At 38.9% G+C, this 23,053-nt stretch overlaps 1 protein-coding gene across 1 annotated transcript in view; it reads left to right on the forward strand.

Annotated features, from left to right (window-relative positions):
• col4a6 (collagen, type IV, alpha 6) overlaps positions 1 to 23,053 on the forward strand; it is a gene marked incomplete in the record, with an annotated part of 89,722 nt that overhangs the window by 12,450 nt on the left and 54,219 nt on the right.

Raw genomic sequence — 23,053 nt, forward strand, 5'->3', positions numbered from 1 at the left:
GGTGCAACTTTAGCTTTTTGAAATATTTAACCTTTTCTGCCATTTTTTTTTTTCCTCATAGGAAACAAATTGAGCTCATTTTACCTCCTTCAAATCTTTACATCTGTTTTCCCTTGTACTGTTCCTTTCACATTTTGTTCTGCTTCAGCTTCTTTCTGCAATTTTTTTTCAGATAATTTCAGCTGTTTTGTGCTCCTTTCAGAATTTCCTGCTAACTATAACGTTTTTGTGCTTCTTCTAACTTCTTTCTGCTTATTTCAGCTGGTTATACTCTTTTCAGCTCATTTCTGCAAGTTTCAAAATTGTCTGCTATTTCAGCTACTAATTTTAAAAAATTCTAGTTGTTTTCATGCTAATTGAAGCTTTTTCAGCTGATTCCACATTTTTTGCACTCATTTAAACTTTTCTTAGTATAATTCAGCAATAATGTGCTCTCTCCACTTTATTTTTGGTAAATTAATTTTTTTCTGCTTTTTAAACTACTTTACAGCTGGGTTTTTTTATTTCTGCTTTTTGCAGATAATTTCTACATTTTTCTGCTCATTTCTGCTTCTTTCAGCCTGATTTGGCAAACATGTTCTTTCTGCTTGCTTCTGCAAGTTTAAGCTTGTTCTACCTTTTCAGCTACCTTTTTAGGCATCATCTAGCTAATTCTGGCTGTTTTTATATAAATTCTAATTTTTGTGGTAATTTCTGCTACTTTCAGCCTAATTATTTATTCATGTATTCATTTGTTTTAAAGAATAAAAAAAGAAACAAAACAAATTCATCAACACGAAAAAAAAACATTGAATGAAAAGGGTGCAGAAATTAACTTTTTATTAAAATTAACAAATTAACTTCTTTCTGGTAATTTTAGCTTGTTGCTCTTTCAGCCTAATTATGCTAGTTTCAGCCTTTCTGCTATTTCAGCTACTATTTAGCTGTTTTCATGCTAATTGTAGCTTTTTCAGCTAATTCCACATTTTTTAGCTTATTTCAGCTCTTTCCACTTCCATCTGGTAGTTTAAGCTTCTTTCTGTCTTTCAGCCACTTTTCAGTTATTATTTTTTTGCTAATTTTGGCATTTTTTGTTGCGAATTTTCTTTTTGTTGTTGTTGTTTTTGTTCGCATTTCTAAGTATTTAAACATAATTTAGCAAATATGCGTTCATTCTGCTTTCTTCTGCTAATTTAGGCTTGTTCTTCCATTTAAGCTACATTTCAGCATATTTTTGGTTAATTTCATCTGTTTTTCAACAAGTTCTTCTGCAATAAGCATTCACACTGCATTTTCGCAGGAAGTGCAATTTTATTTAGTTTTACTCATCTCTTCATACTTCATCCCATTAGTTACTGAATAAGAAACAAATAATAAGTTTGGTTTAATATTATATTTACCATTTAAAACATGCAGTACATGGTTTAGAATACACCTTTTGTTAAAATGTCAGTATGAGGTTGTTATTCTTCATCCATTTCCTGACTGGTCAAAGGACCAGCTCAGTATTAAGCAGGGGGTCATATTCTTATGGCTGACTGTTATATACAGTAGTCTGAAGGTCATACCTCTTAGTGGGGATCAGTGTTCTGCAACTCTGCTTCTGTCAACAAAAGTAGAAACATGAATTAAGACTGAGCGTTGTGCATCTACATGTTTTTGTTTTTCATGATGCCATTTTACACTGAATCCATGTTTCATCTCCAATAGATTGTAGGAAACCGAGTGTTTAATTACTTTGTGGTTACAAGACTGAACTGATTGGATCTGATTGTGCAGCTATTCAAACACACAAACCCAGTGTTTGTTTCATTTGAGCTTTTGATCAAACCAGCAGGTTGGGGGTAGGGGTTAGCCTTAAAGGACCTCCGGGCTCCAGATTGACATTCCCATCAGACAGATACATACATTATTGTCCACAAATATGAAAGTGTGGTCTGTATTAGTTTATGGAGCACATGTTCCAACAGTTCTTATCTATGGACTGCATTAGGGTTTCTCCTGGAGACGAATCAGACGTGTAGCTGTAGGCAAAGAACTCATTTTCTTGTCACTGCTACCATGAAATTAACAACAACTGGTACCAATAATATCCAAACAACGTTGGCAGAACGGGAGGTAATTTGCTTGTTATTGAATGATTGTGCGTTATTTGAACAGACCCCGCTGCGCTTGCAGATACGTGCACATCCCATTCTTCCTTGTCTCAGCAGCTTGCGCTTCAGGAGCACCTAACAGAATGATTGACTCTACTGATTTACGGCTCTAACTCACAACGAGAGCGAGCGGGAACATTTTCTGGATGCTTTCTCCATGAAAGCTGCTGCCTTCATATAAATTCTCACAGTCTGAAGAATGCCTGAAAACGTGACAGCGTCACCATCAGGGCAGGAAGATGAAAACGCTGTAAATTATGGAAGGATAAGCGTCTTTTTATGGGTTGCAGAGACAGAAGTTATTTGGCAGTAAAACAGAATATACAGGTACAAGCTACACCTTACAGTTCAAAAACTGCTGTAAGACCCTTGGAGCCACAGTATAGTCCATGATTAGCATAGTTAGCACAAAAAATATCTTTATAAGGTTTTGCCAACACAAATAGCTTTTTCAAGCATCTAAACTAAGAAAAGAGAAAATTGGTGCACAAAGTACTTCACGGTACAAAAGTTAAAATGAACATAGAAAACAATAGAAAAATACAAAATTGTCCGAGTACCACTGGGTATTAAAAGCCTGCCTGAGTAAAAAGGTTTTAAGATTAGATTTGAAATGATCCAGGTCAGTAATGGAGGGCAAGCCCTGAGGAAGTTGGTTCCAAGTTCTCAGTGTGGCACCAAAAAGGCCTCATCAGTCAAGATGTATTAGTTGATCTTATGGTCCTCTCATACTGACAAAAAGCAACTAGATCAACTATATAAGATGGGGTAAGACCACTGAGCTTTAAAAGTAAAGAATAAGAACTTAAAATCAATTCTAAAATGGACTGGAAGCCATTGGAGAGAGAATATAATGGGAGATGTGCTAGAGTCTGATATTGTGGGTTAAACGTCGGGTAGCAACGTTTTGTATAATTTGAAGACAGCTAATGGAGGATTGGGAGATTACAAATTATAGAGCGCTACAGTAGTCAAGCCTTAAGCTGACAAAAGCATGAATGGTCTTTTCCAGGATGAAATGATTTATAAAGGTTTGATTGGCCTTGGTCAAAAGAAGGAACTGAAAAAAGCTGGCCTTTAGTTTGGAACTGTGGGTCTAAACTTGGATGTCAGAGCACCAAAGTTAAAAGAAGCATCATCATCATAAAATGTACTTTCCATCAGTCATTCATTTAAAAAGGAACTTTTGGTAAAGCAACTGTTTAAGGTTGGCAATACAATCAAGACAAGAAGTATTAAGGTTAGTCCTGTTGTCTACGACACACATTACAGTATACCAATCAAATAGTCTTCAAATGAAAGGAATGAAAAAAACGGATGAAGCTGAGACAAAAAAGCTCAATTTAAGAGACTTAAACTACAGTTTCATATTATCTCTTAGGTTTGAGTCATTTTCTGTGTGCAGAAATGGAAAAACAAATGAAACCATTTCTAGAAACAATGTTCCATTTATAAAGAACAATATTGCAATGTAAATAGCCTGTTCCCATGTTGATGGCCGTTAAGGCTCCACTGTACTTCACCAAGGTCTAAGACGTCAGCTCTGGAACAGTTCGAATGTTGGCTGTATTTTCTCACAACCCCGGCCAGCAGATCCTCAGCAGACGCTGCCCTGAGATCAGCTGACTTCAGCCACTTTACATTAAAAAAACAATACTTGCCTATGTAGTTCTGACCAATTCCACAATGCTCGCTGCACAGTGCTGAGAAATTTCATTCTGACTAGGGGAATACACAAGATGGTGGGTCAGTGGGTGGTAAGAAAAGCAAACTACATAATTTTCATCATGGGCCTACGTAAGCAAGAAATGAGACTGGTCCTTCTCATTAGCTATGAATCCAGCCTAATCTCAGAAAATGTCAAATAGCATGAAGAACACGAGGACACCAGATAACCATTACTATTCTGTGCTCGCTGTAGAGATCTTGAATGTTAATGTTGATTTCTTCTTTTTTTTTTTACCTTCATTTATACAGGTTAGTCTCATTGAGCCACAATGACTCATTTTCAAGAGAGACCTGTTTTAGACCGACAACATATAGAGTACAGACAACAATATACAACAACAAAAAGCAATTAAAATAAAAATTGTTGTAAAAACACTGTTACTGTTAGCAGCATGGTTCTGTTAGCACCATGGTCCTGTTAGCAGTGTGATCCTGTTAGCAGCCTGGTCCTGTTAGCACCATGGTCCTGTTAGCAGCGTGATCCTGTTTGCAATGTGATTCTGTTAGCAGCGTGGTCCTGTTTGCAGTGTGATCCTGTTAGCAGTGTGGTCCTGTTAGCAGCATGGTCCTGTTAGCAGCGTGGTCCTATTAGCAGCGTGGTCCTATTAGCAGCGTGGTCCTGTTAGCAGCATGGTCCTATTAGCAGCGTGGTGCTGTTAGCAGCGTGGTGCTGTTAGCAGCATGGTCCTGTTAGCAGCTCGGTCCTGTTAGCAGCGTGGTCCTATTAGCAGCGTGGTCCTGTTAGCAGCATGGTGCTGTTAGCTGTGTGGTCCTGTTAGCATCATGATCCTGTTAGCAGCTCGGTCCTGTTAGCAGCGTGGTCCTGTTAGCAGCGTAGTGCTGTTAGAAGTGTGGTTCTGTTAGCAGCGTAGTGCTGTTAGAAGTGTGGTTCTGTTAGCAGCGTAGTGCTGTTAGAAGTGTGGTTCTGTTAGTAGCATGATGATAATAATGACCTTGGCAACGAACGATGACTGACCTCCAGAACCGGGTCCGGCAGACACAGAACATTCAAAGTTCCCCGCAGAACCCAACTGTTCTGAAGAGTTCGGTCCATGCAGATGGAGGATCATGGAGACAGCTGCCATGACAGGCCGGAGCCTGTAATTGTACACCTAAAAGATAGGAATGACTTTCTATCTGTGGGTTTTTGCTCTAGATGTGATTAGTAAATATAGTCTATTTTTTCACTGTAAAACCAGCTTTTATTCCCCATTTTATAAAATAAAATAAAAATATGGAAAACTGCAATATTTCGAAAGAAGTTTATTTTTTATGAAAGATGGTTTTGTTCTCTTATCCTTGTACTTTTAGAGTAAACAGGAAGTTGAGTACACACTCCATACCCTCCATATCAGAGATGGCCTCCGCTGAGTCACCTCTGTTACTGACATGGAAGGGGTAATATTTAATAAAAATCATTAGACATACGAGACCTATCTGTGTCTTTGCTGGAAGCCAGACTAAAAGCAGACTAAGTGTAAGCTTCATGCTGTGGCTCTGCCCCTTACAGCCTGCATCCAAACATCAATTACTGTCTGACACAGAAGCCTACACTTACTGCCTGCCTTCTGCGCATCCATTTTAGCTAAATAACACGGTAACGAGCATTTCATTACACTCAGGTACCTGCAGGTAAATGATGCAGATCAGGTGGCTCTGTCGAAGCCTCCTGTTGGTGCCTAAATGACACAGCCGCAGCTTGATCACCTTTAACTGGCATTGTTAAAAGTTTATTCAGTGCTAAGGTGCTTGTTTGTCTCGCTTCAGTTTTACTTTTGTACCTAGATGTAGGTGAGGATAGATGTTGGGTATTATTCTCATTCATAGCTGTTAAACAGTCACGCAGCACTTCTGTCCACAAGACATCTTTTGGCACTCCATACTCAAGTTATTTTTAAAGCCTGAGATATTTTACCAACTTGACAGAGGAGCTGAGCGTATAAAGGTGTCACACATGATTTGGTAAAGTTTTGCTGATCCCTCAGGGCGAACTTTCATCTTCTTGCATCACCTTTCAGTACAGACAGCTATGAATGAAACAAAAAATGAAGGAGTTGGTCAAAAGTTGACTACTTATAGAAACCTGTTAGCCTGAATAATAATAAAAAAGGGTACTAGATTTAGATTTGAAAACTTCCATTAGTTAAAGTTGGCATAAATATACAGAGCAAGGGGAAACAAACAGCCTGGTTTTAACCTGATTATCAGAACAGCCAACAACATGCCTGGAGGATGTTGGGAGTATCTCAGTGGGACTTCGGCTGGTTGATGCCCAACTGTATTTTAGCTAATATTTTGGCCTCTGCAGATGTTTTGGTGTGTGTCATTATACCATATTGAACATAAACTGGGAAGCTTTAGCACGCCGCGACTCAAACTGGAAATGTTTCCTGCAGCCATAACATGAGGAAAGAGACATCAGGGCTGTGCAAACACACTTCCTCCTTTCAAATTTAGGTGCTAAAAATTCCCTCCCTAAAAAAAAAATAAAAAAAAAAAAATACATTTTACAAGAATCAGAGAGGATTTGTTGTTTTTTCCTTTTTTTTAATTGAAAGCACCCAAATGACTTCAGTATGAAGCATTTCTTTGGTTAAGTTTTTCTTTTGTTTTCTTTTAGTAGTTTCAAATTTGTCATTTCAGGTTAAGTAACCTCAGCGCCTTGTGGGTTAACCTTCAAGGTCAAAGTTCAGGGTTAGGGAATGACTATGGCTTGTGTGTGTGTGTGTGTGTGTGCATGTGTTGGAAAAGGGACCAGATCAACACAAAAGAGCTTTTCAGGTTTTATAAAGTACAAAGTGTGTGTGTTTTAATCAGATGGACATAGATAAAAATACTTCCTTATTTGGACAAATTAGCAGAGATAGACAACATTTTCCTGCTTTGAGCAACGTCCTTTTGCAATCAAATTGTCAGTGTGAGTCTTTGGTTTGGCTTAACTTTGTCAGTGATTGTCTTACTTAAGACCCAAAGTGAGACAGATGAGATGCAGTTTACACAGAATGCTGTAAAAGTTTCAAAAACGTAAAAGTGTGCAGCACAAACTCGTGTGACAACAGAGCAGATAATTACTTTCACAGGAATTTCTTAATCAAGCATGAGGAACATTAACAGAAAATACCAATGCTTGAATACCATACCACTTTATTTATAAAGCACTTGTAAACAGCAGAAAGGCCAACCAAAGTAGTGTATTGTTGTCATAAGAAAGTCTTACAAGTTGGTCACTAAATCTAGACTACGATTGCACTGAAACAACCCGGGGCTAAGAGGAGACTAGACAGAGACAAAAATTATACCGACTTGGACCCAGACAACAAAAGGGAAAACTAGATGAAAAGTGGAATTTACAGAAAAACAAGACAGTCTGCTTCTCTAACAATAAGATTATGATAAAGTGATAGAAGTAGTGGCAGTGGAATGGGAACTTAAGAAGCATGAGATAAAAATAAAATAAAAACCTCTACGGGCCCTGTGATGAAAGACTGTCTTTACTCCTTGAATTCCTTTAAAATAAAAAGCAGGTAGAAGAAATACACCTGGATAAATGGAGAAAGTTGACTGGACAGGCTGGCATCATGCTTTTTGTGTTAAACTGTGTGAGATAAAAGGTTAAAAAGTAACATTATATTTGCAAGTAAAAATAGAGGAATTGGAATGAGAAAAAAATAATCTAGGACTATTTGTTTCCCCTTCAAACCCAAAAAACAACTTCCAGCAACAAAGAAAAAGAGCTTTTTCCCCCCCTCTAACACAACTATCAAAAGTATGGTTAGGCAATATTTATAATTGTTTAGGTTGCTATTAGCTGAAAGTATTAAAGGTCCATCTTGATCTAATGTTTAAAACAATGTAACAAACTTTTTTTTTCTTTTACTTGAAACATTGGCTCCACCATAGGCATCGCAACAATTATGAGAAAGGGACATGTCCCCATCACATTTAAAAAATATTCATTTGGACACCCCCCACCACCACCACCACCTCATTTACCATGTTTCTATTTCTTGGTGAACAAATCCATTCCACTTGATAGGAGAATAATCAAACCACTAAAAGTCCACTCCGGGTTTTTCTGGCTACTCACAACAACACACCACACCGCATACAGTGTTTCCTCTAGATCACTTGACGGGATGGGGGAGAGATGTGTGAGACACCTCTGTGTTGCACATTAGCTTAGTGCTACATTAGTGCCGGCAGTTGTTGACCGGGGTGGGGAGGTGGTGGTTTAGGATGTGCTACGTGTGTAGCATCTTAGCTAGCACGTCAGTACTGTGCACCACTAGCTTAGCGCTACGTTACCAGGTTGGGGGTGGTGGTGTTAGGATGCATGAGAGAAGCGGGGCATGCTCTATTCACACAAGGAGAGCTGTCGGTCAGGCTACTTGTTGTTGTGCCATGCTCTCTAAAATAGTTATTTAATCAAGAATTTACTTATGTAGGTAAATGTAGATGTTTAACAACCTATTATAATACACCAAAATGCAGGAAGTGGTATCTTAAAAATTTTCTGGGGGAGGATCCTCATACCCCCCCAAAATTATAAATGTTTCTGACGTCAATGAGCTCTACTATGAACTTTCAAAAGAACACTCATATTAACCACATGGAGCTCCATAATCTTACCTTTTTAAGTAACTTTCTTTCTTTTGGTGACTACTTAAAGCTTGTGATCAAAGATGAGGATTTGAAAGTAGACAGGCCATTTCACTTTATTAAACTCACAGCATTCAGTCATTTGGACATTGGTCTCTTAAGCTATTTTTTTTAACCATTTTGAAGTGGTGTTCTGTTTAAAAGTCATGCAAATAACCTCACCTGTAGATCTTTCAATGGCTTCAGTTTGAAGAAAGAGTTTGAGAAAAATGTGGTACCCAGCGAAAACAACAAAAAAAACATACTTAAAGAGAGAACATGTTAAAGCAACCAACAGGTCTCTCTTGTAAATGAGTCTTCGAGGCTCAGTGGGAACTAAACTGTATAAATAAAGGTCTAATTAAAAAAAGCCACACTGAAAGGTCCCAGCCAAGCTTTGAACATGCATCAAACTGTGGTACAACCGTGCTGGGCACAGTTCCACCATTGCAGCCCTGGTTCATGCAAACATTATTTTATAGACACTTTATAGAACCATCAGTTTTTAATGTGCAATTATTTACATGGGATTGTGTGGTTATTTGCAAGGATAAATAGTGCCAGCGAGCGGTAACGCAGTGTTGCTTTGAATCAGTTTTGGCAGGATTTTCATATTTTGGGCCAAAAGTAACAGTAAATTTCTTGCTGCAGATTTAGATAAAACTCATAATCTGCTCAATCAGACATGACACCAACATGTTTGAACAGAAATTCAAACCATTCTCTAGCAGCTGTATGAGTTTTTGTCATACATCGATTTAGTTCATAATACTCCTAATTAGCTTTGAAGTGAATACTACAATGTTTTCAAGGCCCTTATTCAGTTGTCATTTCTTACAGTGCCTCCAGCCATAGAAACCACTAACTGTATCAAGAAAAATCTTTAAATGGTTCTTTAGTTTGATCCCAAAACAGGGGTATAGTCAAGGATAATGAGTCATAAAGAGCAGTACACTGAAATTTTCTTTGTAACCACCCACATTTACACAGTCTTAGGTTGTGCATTGATAAGCTGCACAAAAAGTAGATTGACCATTTGACAAGCATGAACGACAACTTTATGGTGGTCTTTGTCTCCTTTCTTTTCCATCTTTCAGTATTTCTCAGATCTCTCTGTCACGCTCCATGTCTTCTCTCATGAGGGGTTTTTGTTATAATTAGACCTGTTTGGGTTTTACCGAGCTAGTCTGTGTATCTGTGTGAAATTTTACTGTACATGTGCAGTTACTACTTGTATGTGTGTGTATCAGATACGTATGTTTATGTACGTGCAGACAATGTATAGAACGGTCTTATCAACAGTAGACTGCCACTTGAGTGTTATCTGTCCCAACACACATGGGCCTCTCTGTGGCATTTTATCAGGCTCTCTTTCTTTATGATGAAGGTACTAGACAAGAAAAAAATGGTACAGGGGTTTGTTTAGGCTTCACGTTAAGATTCTCAGGCCAAGGTAAAGTAGCTGTTTTGGCTCCAGTTGTCCTTTATGGTGTGACAAATACAACTCTGCCATGTTTGTCCACAGGGTTCTGACTTTAGATGAGTTGTTCTTGCTTCATATGTGTTTACTGGGAAATATCTTGAGAAAATGTGACATGCATTTCCACTGTTATGCTGATGACACTCAGCTCTATTTATCTACAAATCCTGAGGAAAATAATTGATTACTGAGATTACAGCTTCTCTTGAAGACATTATGATCTGGATGTCTGGCAATTTTCTACCAATACATCCAGGATTTATAAGATTTTATGTGTGGAGTTTATATGTTCTACCTGTGTTCTACCTGTCTACAAGTGAGTTTTTTCATGGAGAAAACCCACTTATGCACAGTCCAGAAACATGCACGTTAAGTTAATTGGCTACTGTAAACTAGCCCTAGGTTTGAGTGTGGTTTCCTTTTAAGGCATGTTAGTATTAAACAAATATCAGGGGAATACAACCAAATATTACCAAAGTCAAAAACATTTTAAGGCAAATAAAATTAAACTTTTCTTTTTACATCCAGGCTGAACTTTAGCAGAAACCATGTCCTGAAAATTGCATTAATACCTTAGAAATCTTTCATTAATTAAACATATTGCAGTCTTAACTCGGAAATCTTTTGACCAACCCACTCCATTCAGAGGTTTGAGGCTGAATTTATACTCTGCAAGAAGATAAGAAATCTGCTCTTGCTGACATATTTGCAGGACTTTCTTTTCCACATGGACATTTTATACTGAACAAGAAACCCAGCACAGAACTCGAACCCACTCCCCCTCCTACAGCATCAGGAACGATTTCTTCTTTCTGGAATCTCCACTTTGTGGAGTCCCAAGAATCCAAGTAGAAAAATCTAACAAAGTTAATTCAGGTCCTCTGGACAGATTCTTTTTGTTGAAATGTTTCATCTTTCTCAGTCCGAGGAGCTGCAACATACTCAGTCTTGTAAACAGCCCCTTCACATAGTGCGTCAAGCAGTTTGATGGTGCTCAGGTGGTTTCTGTAGTCCGCCCTCTCCCCTGCTGACTCGTTTGAGGCAGCCACGGTCAACGTGGTTCAAAATATCCTGATTAATGCTCAATAATTGCTCAGTTGATGCTCAACTGATGCTCTTATATTTATAAGACTGAGTTTGTTGCAGCTCCTCAGACTGATGAAGTATTTTGGATGAAAGATGAAAAAGTTTCAACAAGAAACCGTCCAGAGGACCTGAGTTAACTTTGTTAGATTTATCTACCTGGATTACTGAGCATGAATCAGGGAATTTTCTCAGTACTTTGCTGAGATTAAATTTTATTTTCTTTGTCTGTATAATCAGTCTATTGTGCGATTTCAGAAAATAAATTACCTAAAGGCAGTTCTACAAAAAAAAAAATATATATATATATATATATATATATATACAGTGAACCCTCGTTTTTCACTGGGGTTACGTTCCAAAAAGAACCCGTGATAGGCGAAATCCGTGAAGTAGTAACCTTTATTTTTTTACAATTATTATACAATGAAATACTGCATAATACATTCAAACCAAAGAACAAAACCTTTTTACAGGCCCAAGCATTTGTGTAACAAATAAAAGTACTGTATAAACGTTTTTTACAAATAACTACTGTACTGGAGTGACTGTTTAGCCAATCAGAATGCAGAACACAATGCACGATGCAAATCCGTGAAGCAGCGAGACGGTGAAAGGTGAACCGCGTTATAGCGAGGGTTCACTGTATATGTTTCTTAATATTATATGTAATCCAATTTATTGTTTGATTGTTTATCACTGATGGGACTTTTACCTAATTACTGTATTTCTCGTATGACTTCAATGCGTTCTGAACTTTTAGAGTCATCATTTTTCAGCTTGTTGGCATTATTTAGCAGTCTTTGTACCCCAAACTGCAGAACATGGAATCCTGCTAACTCGGGACTCTTGTTTTGAAGGTGCAAAGATGAGCAAGAGTCCAGCACTGCTGATGTACACAAATACACAAACACACACACCAAAGCCAGAAAAAGTTTACATTAGCAGTGTGGTATCAAACTCTGCAGGAATCCAAATCCCATCCTCACTAAACACAGCTGGCTGAAGGTTGTCTATACAAACGCTGAAATCTGTATCTTGCAATTGCTTGACGTGGAGTGTGCAGATGTCTCGACAGGGTCTGATGTGTGACCCCGTGTGCGCGTGAGAACAATGTCATGAAGGTTCCAGTGACCCAAGACAGACAACTGACAACGCCAAGGGAGGGTCATCATATTGTGCATGAAGCATCACAACGCCCCATGACATGTGCACCTGCTGTCTGGACACATTTTCAGATGTTTTGTGTGATCCTGCACTGGATCTCAACGACTGGTATCAGGTTCACTCCATTAAAATCAGTTCATCAGTGTGGGGCAACTCGGACATCAACTCTGACCCGATGCAAATTTTCTAGATCTCCAGGTCCAGTTGCAACAGCTGTGAGCAGACATGTTCCATTTGAGGAAACAGTGGCTCTATGACTTCATTCTACTCTGATTAATCCCTTATTTTCAGGCCCGAGGGGGTGCCACACCTCGTTGGCATGGAACCAGCAGTGCGCCTGCACTGCCAACTCCATTATTCATTTAATTTGACTGTAACTGGTGAAATAGTCATATTTCCTTTCAATATGTACATTTTTATTTAATTTCCACTTCTCTAACTGGGAGGTTTTTTTATGTCATTAAGTGTGTTTCTAAGTATTCCTTGAGGCTACAAAATGCTAACGGTGACTAGCGTTTGACATTTGTAAATTTCTTGGCTCATTTCCACTTTATTATATTTATTATTTAAATGAGTTTCAGGTTGCTGACATCCTAAAAGAAGACAAAATGTACAGATATGTTCCCCATTATTCAATATTGTCCTAAGTTTTCCCATCATTTGTTCGCTTCATAACTTTTTGCTAACCATCTGCTGCTGTTTATTTATTCATCTAATCTCAAATCTCTCCCTTCATGGTTCCTTCACAAAACACATGTAGCATGAATTCAAAACAGTGATAATATCGCCAGATTTTTATTTTTCTCTTTATTTATTTTACCAGAAATAATCTATTAAAATTAAAATTTGTTTTTACAAGTGAGTCCTGGCCAAGAAAGCAGTGTAATAATTCTACATTAAAAACATAATAAAAATAAAACGGACCAGATATAAAAGATAAAGGGGATATCTAAGTATTTAAAGAAATCCATTAAAGCTTAATCCTTACTGAAGACTAGACACATCTGTATCACCATTAACATTTAGTTTAGCACCAACCATTGGTGCTGATAGCACTTTGCTTTTGTTGATTTTAATAAATACATCTTGAACAAGCCTAATCTGCGACAGTATTAAATCTATCTGCACGCTGGTTTTCGAGCTCCTAAAGAATCATTCATGACCATCACTCAGTAGGTAAGATCACCTCAGGCTAATTTTCCAGGAGACATCAGAGTGCAAAAGTATTCCTAGTACTTACGAGACAGTATAATTGAAGTTTCTAAAAAATGATAGATAAAGTGTTTAATATATTTAGTTTATAAACAACAAATCTGTAACTGACGATTTTGTGGAGGAATGAAATTGCTGAAATTTCTTCTGGAGGCTCACAGTCTGTATCAGAATTAAAAGATAACATCTGAGGAAGTGCCATAATTTGATTTCACCCTTGAACGTCCTCTCTGGTGTACTGGGGTTCCACAGCTGTGAAAACACAGCTGCTTCGTGACATCGTCGTCATGAAACAGCACTGGTTGATGACCTCTAATTGGGTTTTTATTGGAGAGGAACTCACCTGGATGATGAAAGCGACTAAGTTGTTGGTTTAATGGCAGCCATCAACACAAACAGATGAGTCAGAGGTGCTGAGGAGTGGGGAGAATTTTCTGATAAGTTTCAAGGTAGGAAAACTGTGGAGAAGAGAGGCAAACGCGGAAGTGTTAAAGTAGCTTAACACTGGATTAAAATGATTGTATTTTGAGAAAATAGTAACTGTATGACAATATCTGTCACAGAAGCTAATAACTACTAGAGCCCGACCAATATATCAGTAGGACTGATAGTTTAGGTCAAATAAGACGTTTGGGGACATATTGGTATCTGTGATAATTGTCCCATTATGTGCTGATATACACACTTCTAATGTTCACCCCTAAAATTCTGTGAACCAGCCGTAATTGTACAATGTATCCAGCTTAGGGCAATGAAGACAACTTTCAAGTCATGGCCGTTCGCTTAAATTTCACTTTCACATTCAGCACAGACAAAGCTGGGACAAATAATGTGTAGTGTATTTTGCAGAACAGAGCATGGTAAGTTTATTTTATTTGTTTATTAACCTTTATTTTAACCAGGCAAATCCCATTGAGATCACACATTTCTTTTGCAAGGGAGGCCTGGCCTGAAGGCAGCCTAATATACATGTTTTGTACTATGGGAGGAAACCGGAGTACCCGGAGAAAACCCATGCAAGCATGAAAAGAACATGCTAATTCCACACAGAAGGACCCCAGGTCCAATCGGGGATTGAACCTAGGACTTCTTTGCTGTGGGGCAGTGATGCTAACCACTGAGCTGTCGTGCTGCCCCTATTTTAACTGATTTGTAAAACTAATCAACAATAATACATTTTCTTCAATCCTCTAATCCGCTTGTCATTAGCTACGTGCCTCGCAAGTTAGCAAGCTAATGTTTAGATAACCTAGCATAGGCTATTGTCTCGTTAAAACTTTATCCAGACCAATAAATCTAACGTAGTAATAAATATATATCAGTGTTAGTAACATTATCTTTATCATCCTTAATGAAATGCATTGTTTGTCTGAAATCTGTTTAAACTCATTCAACCTTTATTTATACAGGTTAGTCTCATTGAGTCTCGAGGACTCATTTACAAGAGAGACCTGTTTTAAACAAAGAACACAGATGAGGTACAGACAACAACTGATAATTATATAAAAGCATTTAAAATGAAAAGTAAATTGTAAAAATGAAACAAAAACAGCTACATTATAAAGCTATGTAAAATGCTAAAAACGGGAACTTGTCTGCATTGATTCGCAATGAATTTAACAGTTGTTTCAAATCCCTCAGTGGTCAAAGTCGAGAGCTTCAGATTTTTTTGCAAAATGTTCCAGGAAACGGGAGTGCAGTAGGAGAAGGCCATTTTGCCTAGTTCAGTCTGCACTGAGGGGACACTGCATGCAATAATGTCCTGAGAGCACACGCTGTAGCTGCAAAATGAACAGGGAAGGGTGTTTCTTTTTTAAATGTATATTTCTGTAACACCCTTGATAACTTTATGGTGAATAGTGGAGGATAGAAAATGTGAATGCACGTTAGGAAGACTGTTTTTATGACCAGTGCATCACTTGAAAGCCTAGTGTGGGACTAGTTATGGCTGGATCTGATTTGCTTAGCTTCATGGTTGCTAACAGATGCGCTAAATAAACAAGCCTCGCTCCACTCACTGTTTTCTAATTATGGGAGTGGACAAGGCAAAAAAAATTTCAGCCATTATATCGGTTATCCCACCCCCCAATATCAGTACTGGCGATAGCCAAAGTTTCCATATTGGGTCGGACTCCAATAACTACTACCCAATTCAATAACTAACAGCGATTACATCAACTTTATAGGCTAATTCTAATTATAAAGTGTTACAATATTCCCTTCAATTCTAGTTGCATCACCTGACTTGTGAAATGAGACACGCTTTCCTTTTTTCTCTTCAGTTGGTACAACCATAGTACACAAAGCTTTGTGGCCTTTTTACATTTTTATACTCATTGGATAGCTTATATACATTCAAATATGCTAATATTTTCATAAACATTTTATTTTTTTTACAATGTTTACATAATCAGCACTTACTGTTGGCTATTTTGCCAATATCTACAATGCTAAGTCCATACGCTTGCCTTCTCTGGTTATGGCTCCCATCCCTCCAGTGAGTCACAACGTCACTAACCACCACTGCCTCTCTAGTTGTCTTATTTAACTTTATGCTGACGACTCATCGTTCATTCACTCAGGTCATTTGGCCCCACCTTGTGGCTACAGCTGCTCTCTAGGTCATCGGGTTCAGACAGTCATCTGGGACAGACCTGAGCATCCACCAAGTGGACGGGCTACCGTACATCAAACTAACAGTTAAATTTGCATCTTAGAATTAGAGAGTTCCCTGTAACATTTGTAGTTATGAGTCAGCAAATATCAACACCAGAAATACATCATGCCAAGGAAATAAATACAAAGACACTTCTAATTTAAACCTTACATTTTATTTAAAAGTGGAGCTTTTACCCCACTTCCATTTGTTTTCTTTAAAAGTTCCTACAAAAATTTTTTTTTTAAACATCTACTTGATATGTCCAAATAGTAAGGCCGAAGAGTTTGTCTCCCAGGATGTGAAACTTAAAATGTTTAGTTGTTTGAAGTAGTTTATTCAAGTCCTGCAGTTTAAATTTTTGCCTTGCATAAAAAGACCAGGTGGGTTCTTCTTTTGGGAAAAGTCTTCTTGCTATGAAAAAAAGACCGGGTTGTATCTGTGTATACAAATCGTTTTAAATTCAAAATAAGAAACTGTGTCCATCACATTTTAGAGTTCTGTACCATCTCTGAATAAACCAAACAAGTCAAAGATAAAGAAATCTGTTTGGGTTCACACGGTTACGAGAGGACATAAACAGATCTACACGACAAGTTGAGTTTTTTTTTCTTTTTCCCTGTAAGTCTGCAGACACACCATGTGGGAACTGGACAGTGGTTTTCACTGTAAAAGCATCAAAACATTCTATTATTGGTTATGTATTATTTATATTTTTTCATCAAAACATGCTCAGTCTTTAAAGAAAAGTTCTCTCATCTCTTGTACTACAGGTGGATGACGTTGAAATGTATTGGAATTATCTTAAGTGCACCTAAAGACCAGAAATATTTAATTAGTGTGGTTGTGGATGATAGGGATCGTTACGTTATGAATGATAGTTTTGTACTTTTCTTTCTCCTTTGTCTCTCTTTGGTTTTTACTGACCATTTTCTTCCTTTGATTGAAGGGAGTTTTGTCAAATTGTGAGCGTGTTGCTTTTCTTGCCTTTTATTGAAGGAAGTTCTCCCAAATAGTAATATTTTAATGAATTTGTATGAAAGACAGATATATTCATTGTGGATAACAGAAATTATTCCTTTATGTTTGAGGTTTATTTTTTCTCTTTCTCTGTGGTTTCTCTGTTTTTTACCAGAAATGCTCTGTCTTCTATTCAAGGAAGTTCAGCCAGTTCATGTGTGCTATAAGAAACTATTCCATCCATCCATCATCCATCCATCCATCCATCCGTCCGTCCGTCCGTCCATCCGTCCATCCGTCATCTTCTGCTTGTTCTGAAGTCAGGTCTCAGGGGCAGCAGTTTGAGCAGGGAGGTCCAGACATCTCTTTCCACAGCACTTCTTCCAGCTCTTCTGGGAGGACTCCAAGGTGTTCCCAGGCCAACCAAGAGACATAGTCTCTCCAGTGTGTCCTGGGTCTTCCCCGGGTCTCCTCCCAGTTGGACATGCCTGAAGCATCTCCCTAGAGAGGCACCCAGGGGTCATCCTTACCAGATGCCCGAACCATATCAACTGACTCCTGTCGATGTGGAGGAGCAGCGGCTCTACTCCGAGTCTCTCCCAGATAACTGAACTTCTCACCATATGTCTAAGCGAGAGTCCAGCTACTCTGCAGAGGAAATTCATTTCATCAGCCTATATCCTTGATCTCATTCTTTTGGTCACTACCCAGAGCTCATGACCATAGGTGAGGGTAGGAACGTAGACTGACCGGTAAACAGAGAGCTTTGCCTTACAGCTCAGCTCCCGCTTCACTACAATGGACCGGTACAGAGTCTGCAATACTGCAGATGCTGCACCAATCCATCTGTCAGTCTCACGCTCCATTCCTCCCTCACTCGTGAACAAAACGCCAATGTCAATAAAGTTTATTCTGATTCTGAAACCCCCGAGATACTTGAACTCCTCCACTTGAGGCAGAACCTCACCCTTGACCTGAAGAGAGCAATCCACCCTTTTCCCATTGAGGACCATGGCCTCAGATTTGGAGGTGCTGATTATCATCCCAACTACTTCACACTGGGCTACAAACCGGTCCAGTGAGAGCTGAAGATCACGGCACGATGACGCTAACAGGACCACATCATCTGCAAAGAGCAGAAAAGGAATCCTGAGACCACCGAACCGGAAACCTGCCACCAGCTGGCTGCACCAAGAAATTCTTTCCACAAAAATTATGAACAGAATCATGACAACGGGTAGCCCTGGCGGAGTCCAACTCTCACCCTGAAAGGGTACAACTTACCAGCAACGTGAACCAAACTCTCGCACCGCTTGTATAGGGACTGAACAGCCCCCAACAATGGGTCCCCAATCCCATCCTCACAGTGTACCCCAAGGAACACAATTGAATGCCTTCTCCCAGTCCACAAAACACATGTAGACTGGATGGATCCCATGACCCCTCAAGGATCCTAGTGAGGGTAGCAAGCAGCTGATATTGGAACTGATTAGACATTGGATTAAATAAATAATAAACAAACAAACACATCAATCAGTAATTTGTCAAATTTAGTTGGGACTTTGCTTTTTTAAGGTTTTTCTTTCTTTGTTTGTTTCTGTTTTTTTATCGGGAGTTAAAAGTAGTTCTGCCAATTCGTGAGTTACAAGCAGCTAATACAGTAATTTATTAGACATTGCATTAAATGAACAACAAATGACCAAACACGTATAAGTTGGTGTTTAAAAAAACAGTTTGGACTTGTTTGTTTGGATTTTGCTTCTTTAAGGATTTTTTTTTTGCTTTTTGTTTGTTTCTTTGTTTTTTACCGGAGACGCTCAGTCAAAGGAAATTCTGTCAATTAGTGAGCATTAAGCTGCTTTTTAGATTTTATTTCTGATCAAATCCTTCTTTAAAAACCAAACACCATTTCTACAATCACTAATATTTAATATATGTTTTAGTGGGTGACAGGTTTAGCTCTTTGTTTAAGTCCCCCTTTAGTTTTTACGAGAGTTGCCTTTCTTTTTATTGAAGTTATGTAGATTTGTTGCATTTGGCTTAAATTGTACTGAATTAGACTTTTTTTTAATTAAATATGCAACTAAAGTCTGAACCCTCACCACCCCCTATCCATGTTTCACCCATCATTGTCTCCAAACGAGCATTCGCTGTGACAACTCAAATCTTCCCTTCAGTCGACGGAACAATAGAGCCCGATAAAGTCCCTCGGAGGGCCCGAGGGTGTGGGTTAATTTTTGTATGAACGTGCATTCATGAACCAGCCACGCACACACTGATGTCCACATGCATAGTGGCCACAATCTGTCTGTCCCAGCACCCTCCTCTGTCAGGAAGTGAGCTGGGCTCGATGGGAGCAGTAAGTCCAGGGAGCTTAGTGACCCCGAATAGGCTCTATTGTGACCTTTTATGCAGCAATGGATTTGAACCTACAAACTGACCAGTCTGCTGGAAGGTGATCAGGATAGAAGGTCCAGAAGAGACGGGCAGAGAGCCGACGAGCTGGCATGAAAACAGACAGGGATGCCAACTGGCAAAGGTACGAGACAGAGCTGGGATTCAGCGAGGGGAAAGATGATCGCTGATAAAATTGGTCTCCAAGGCAAATCTGTGCAAAACAGATGACATGTAATAGCCTGCAGTTTTAGAACTAGCTATGAATAACATCTTTTAAAGTTTATTTCAATCATAGAAATAGTAGTGTCACAACAGAAGTGCAATTGAGCATGAATATGACAATATTTGGCTAAATGTTTGATAAAAAGCTACAGAAATAAAGACCACCCTGAATAAATCAAAATAAAATGATCAAAGCGTGTCTCAGAAGTAATGTCAAACAAGTTTTACAGTAATGGCAAATACTTTTCCCTAAGCATAATGTATTTATACACACACAGGTTTGTCATTTCCTTTCATTTCTGCTGTTTATCAATTGATTACTTTCTAGTCATGCAGGAATATAAATATGATCAAACTAAATCAGAAAACTCAACTCAATTCATTTCCTTTTCTGATAGTTATTAACTAGGTGATCACTAAGAAAACTCTCAGAAGTTTAGATTTTATTCATTTGTCAAAAGCAGGAAGCGCACTCTGTTTTTATTCACATGAGCCTAAAGATTAAACAGTGTTCAAGAATAAATTCTCAACATAAGTATGAGTAAAATTACACACTTGAAAGAAATACTCATATAAGTACAAGTACCCAAAAAATATAATTACATTAATGTATTTGTAATTCATTACTTCCACCCCTGCTTTCTAGTTTTTATATTCCTTTCACATTCCTTGTATCGTTTCCTCAAATGACTGAGGTGGGGTGGACAAAGATTATTCTATGGTGGACAAAGCCACCAATGGCCACCCCCTTGCTCCACCATTGCACCTGGTGGTGGATAAAATTGTTCCCTTTGCTCTCCAGGATCCATCACTCTGCGCTGCCTCGGACAAGAATAAAATAACCTTCCTCTGTTCTTATTCAGAGTGTAACTCCTACACCCACTTGAATATTTTGCACCAGTAACATTAAGGTTTAATTGCAATCCCTGTTCAATTCCAGTCCCGAAAAACACTCATTGTGAAAACTACAAATCCCAGGGGACATCAGTGTACCTCTTGCTACAGGATGGCCCACCAAAGTGCATCTTAATATGGAACTGTTGTGATACTTTCAAGAAAGTCACTGGATGACATTTAAAATATATCGTATAAAATAGGGATGTACAATATTGGATTTTTGGCCGATATGTTAAAACTTATTTGGCCGATAACCGATACCAATACCGATATTTTTCCCCTAGACCCACTTACAGAGACTACATAGCATTCTCTGCTGTGGAATTAAAATACTACATTACTCTGCATGGTCTTTATCAGTTTGGCCTGCTACCAAATGCAGATGCTGAAAATGATGTAACACTTCAACTTGGATTATGTTTAATGTCGAATTTATTCATGACATTTACTCTAACACAATGACAACAGGGCAGCACGGTGGCGCAACTGGTAGAGCTGCTGCCTCTCAGCGAGCAGGTCCTTGGTTCAAACCCCGGTCCAGGGGCCTTTCTGGGTGGAGTTTGCATGTTCTGTCCGTGCATGCGTGGGTTTTCTCCGGGTACTCCGGTTTCCTCCCACAGACCAAAAAATATTCATGTTAGGCTGATTGGTAACTCTAAATTGTCCCTAGGTGTGAGTGAGAGAGTGAATGGTTGTTTGTCTCGTTTGTCTCTATGTGGCCCTGTGATGGACTTGCGACCCATCCAGGGTGTACCCCGCCCCTCGCACAGTGATTGCTGGACATGGGCACCAGCGACCCCCGTTACCCAAAATGGATTAAGCGGGTAAAGATAATGGATGGATGGATGGATGATGACAGCACTCGAACAGTGCAAATATGTAAATTTTCACAAACCTAGACTCAATGGTGCACATGACGTTTTAATGTTGTGCTGGCGCTGCAGCCATCCTTGTCACTGGGTTGTCATACAAAAACAGCACCGCACATACATATATACATATATATATATATAAACATGAACAGCGCCTTTTGTGTCTGTGAGTTATTTTGATGGAATGGCCGATTTCCGATATTTGACTTTATCGCTAATATCGTCCGATACCGATACTATGCCAATAATGTTGTGCATCCCTAGTATAAAGTTTAGAAAACACTTCAGAAGATGGATGCTGTAGGACAATATACTGTGGGGAAATGTGGAAGTAAAGGACAGTGGATCACTGAGACCTGTAGGTGAACGTGAAATAAAGCAGGTGATGTGGAGGGTGAGGCGTGAGAGAAAGTGGCTCCCCATGGAAAAGCCACATATTTTCTCTGGGTGAAACCAGGTGTTGAGAGTCACCTCTGGGACAGACAGCTCTGGCACAGCCCTGTTATTACGCCTCTCTTCCTGCCCTCCGGGCCACGTGGGCTGGGAGCTGCAGCCTCACAATCTGGGATCACCAACACTTTAAAGGCTGTGGTTATTACACAGTTACACGTAAAGGGACTTGATTTTACACGCTGTCGTCCACCACAACATCAAACAAAAAGCCTTGCCGTCCCTGCAGAAAGGAACGCCGTTCATGCCACAGTTTTGTAGCTGTTTTGATTTAAAAAAAAAAACAGCATGACACTGTCACCTTCATATTTCATGTTGTGATGAACTCTCAACTGCCATCACATCAAATTTTAACATATCTGTATTCACTCATATCACTTAGCTGTTGCGTCCTTCTTAAATTGGATTGGCTCAAAAAGTGAACCAGTTTTAGATGTCCGTCCTTTGCTTACCTGATGTAAGTTTCTTTCCAGTTGTCCAGTGGTTTACAAGATATTTTACTAACAGTACAAACAAATAAACATGCATGCAGGCACAGACAGAATCGTTATCGCTTGTCCTTCACCCTCTGCAGCGGGTGATGGAAAGAAGTATCCAGTCACATGCACTCATACAGGCACAGCCACGCTTCAGCTCTATTGATGACTTGTAAATGTGAGCAGTGCATGATCTTTATGGATCAACCTTTGCACCTTATAATAAAAAACAATTTACAGAGGCAACATCACAAAGATCTAAAGCTCCTAAAAATATTTAAAAAAAAATGTGTTCAAATTTGACACAAAGTCTACTTTTTAGCATCTGGTCTAACCCAAAAGCAACGGTCTGTCTCCGACCCCTCTCCTCTCCCTGTTGCATCATCTGTATGAGCTAATGGCAGGCTGTCAGGAGTGCAGCTTGTTTTGAGAATGTGTCTGATGGAATCAGACTGAGACCAGCCTCCTAATGAAGGGATCCTCCTAACCTCTTGAACTTGAACCATGAGATTTTATGAACCAAAAAACAAGGTTCTGTTGTGTTTTTATTTATTTGCATTAAAAAGTACATAAAATGAAATGAAAAACTAAACCACTTACTCTGGAACCTGTAGGTAAAGTTTGCTCTTTAACTCTGGAGCCCCCTGCACCCACCCTGGAACTAATGGTGTCTAATTAAA

Source organism: Nematolebias whitei, chromosome 1 (assembly GCF_014905685.2).
Source record: "Nematolebias whitei isolate Nwh7 chromosome 1, NemWhi1, whole genome shotgun sequence".
NCBI classification, from domain to species: domain Eukaryota; kingdom Metazoa; phylum Chordata; class Actinopteri; order Cyprinodontiformes; family Rivulidae; genus Nematolebias; species Nematolebias whitei.